Source organism: Monodon monoceros, unplaced genomic scaffold (assembly GCF_005190385.1).
Source record: "Monodon monoceros isolate NGI ecotype Baffin Bay Population unplaced genomic scaffold, NGI_Narwhal_1 Super_Scaffold_14, whole genome shotgun sequence".
Taxonomy (NCBI): Eukaryota; Metazoa; Chordata; class Mammalia; order Artiodactyla; family Monodontidae; genus Monodon; species Monodon monoceros.
In genome coordinates, this window is record NW_021703770.1 from 75228504 (window position 1) to 75230982 (window position 2479).

Consider the following 2479-nt stretch of genomic DNA (forward strand, 5'->3'; position numbering starts at 1 on the left):
AAAATTAACACTTTTGAATATAGTTATTAGGAAACTTAAAATGATTGTACTGTCTTTGTGGGTTTAATACGCCCCAAAGGAAATCCTGAATGACTTATAGTTGATTTTTTAGTTCTCATGGAATATTTGAAAATATAGGGTTAAAACAAAAAAGAGAAAAATAATTACAGATGGTGGCATTGAGGAACTCATGCACATCACTGTTTAGTAGAAATGTAATTCTCCTTAGAGCTAAATCACAGGGCAAACAACCTGAGATCCACTTTTATAATTCCGGTTAGTAACGAGGACTACCACAGATGAATTTGTTATAGTATCTTTCTCTCTTTCTCTCTCCCTCTCTCTCTGTCTCTCTGTCTCTCTGTATATATCTTCTATCTATCATCTATCTATCTATCTATCTATCATCTATCTATCTATCTTATGTTATCTATCTATCCAGCATCTATCTATGTATCTATCTCTCATCTGTCTGTTTCTAACATCTGTTATCTATCTCTCAAACTACGTATCATCCATCCATCTATCTGTCTACATAAAGAATATCTATGTGTTCTTTATTTGTGCAGCTTATGTAACTTATTGGGAAATTCAAAGTGGTTTTATTCGGAGCCTGGTTTGCATTTCAGCTGTTTCACCAATTTGCTGCATGCGTTTGCACTCATTGCTAATCTGTACAATTCAGATTTCCCACCTTCATTTCAAATGAAGATTTCAGTTTAACTCATTTACTGAGATGCCAGGAGTAATAACTGAGGCAGGATGCTTCTCTCATTAAAAACAATCTCTACATCAATGTCAAGGGCACCATAATCCTCAGCATTTATCCTTTTCACCAAAAAAACAAAACAAAACAAAACAGCCAAAGGTCATTTGTTGTATCTCAATTTTAGAAAGAACTCTAGTATTTGTGGGGAAAACCATAAAATATGGATAGGTATTTAAGCCACCCCTTGAGGTGTACAACAGCTGCACAAAAACTAGTGAATGGAGAGGAATCCGGTACAACAAGTTGACTGGGAACAGGCACACACGACACTGAAGAGGGGGGCTCGGCTGTGACACTGGAAAACCAGTCAATGCCACCCTGGAGAGCTGATACGTGAAAACCTGCCAGAAAGATCTAAACAAATGTGCGTGCTTCTTTGGTTCCAAGTCTCACCCATTTCGGACAAGACGCGCTCACTTGTGGGGCTGCTGAATCTTCCCAGCAACGTGGCCATCGGCTGCCTTTCTCCTCTCTGGGCAGCTGTCATCTCTGGGGGTAGGAAACGCTCCCTCCCCACCGCTCCGGCTGAATTTCTTTGTCCCATGATCTTTGGAGCAGAGACCTTTATCGGTGATGACTCTCTCTGTCAAATGCATGACTGGGTCCATTTTTATTTGTGCCAAGAGAAGGCCTCTGTGACCTCCTCAGTTTGGGTTACGTTCTTTGTATGGTGGACTTTGAATTGACTATGAAAACATCTAATTTATATGTAATTAAGTGAATACTCAAATTACAGGATATAAAAGTAGACCAAAGAGAACAAGAAGAAGTACTTTTAAGAATCAGCATGAAACTTCTGTACAAAGTTCCTACCGTGCTAGAAAAGATTGGTAGAGATTTTACCAAAGGTGTCCTACGTTTCTCTGAATCTGTAGAAGGAGAAAATCACCTTGGAATTCTCCCTCCCTCCCCCCTCCCCTCCTTCTCCTCCTCCTTTGCTTCCTTCTCTCTCTCTCTGTCTGTCTCTTTTTCTTTCTTCCTTAATTCCTGTCTTTTCAATTAGCAATAATCGCACCTCGGATAAACCTCACTGGCTACGATCCTGCCGCTGCACAAAGTTTGAAGAAGAGTCACCCTCGTGTGTTCACCTTTAATTCTGCGGATTTGAGTTGGGTCGGATGGCACAGGTCTTCTCGTCCCTGGGCAGAGCTGCTTTGCCTAAGAGCCCTTAGGGGGCAGAGCAGGGAAGGTGGTTCTAGGAACATTTTGGGGAAGAAAGAGGTGGGACCCTGACCCTTTCCATTGTGAGGTTCAGTGTTACCGGGACACGTCCTCATTTTGCTGGCGGGAAAGGGTCTTAAGGTGCAACTCATCGTGATACGTGAGGCCTGTGTAGAGCAGAGGTATTTCCGTGACAGTAACGGTATTTGGCAACCACAGGTCTATCCATCTGCACAGTAGTTATGCTTTCAAAGCGTCACGGGGACAGTGGTTGAACACAGACCCAGGCCCAGGCTTCCAGCAGGTGTGGAGAAGGGCACCGTCTGTCCCCAGGCCCTGCCAGGGAAGAAGGGTCAGGTCCCCCAGGCTGCTCCCGTCTGATGCTCCGCCCACGGCAGTGGGCTGCCTTCTCTTTCAGGCCAAAGAAACATCTCCAGTTTTCTATATGTTTCTCAGTTCACTCCCTTTTCCTCTCTAGTTTCTTGGGGGTTGGTCAGAGCCATCAAAACCCAAGACAGACAAGCTACCAGAACTCCTAGGTATTTATAG

The 2479-nt window shown here is 43.4% G+C and overlaps 1 pseudogene; it reads right to left on the bottom strand.

Moving 5' to 3' along the window:
• Positions 1-1746: 1746 nt before the first annotated feature.
• On the bottom strand, positions 1747-1829 carry LOC114895702 (annotated as a pseudogene).
• Between the last annotated feature and the right edge of the window lie 650 nt (positions 1830-2479).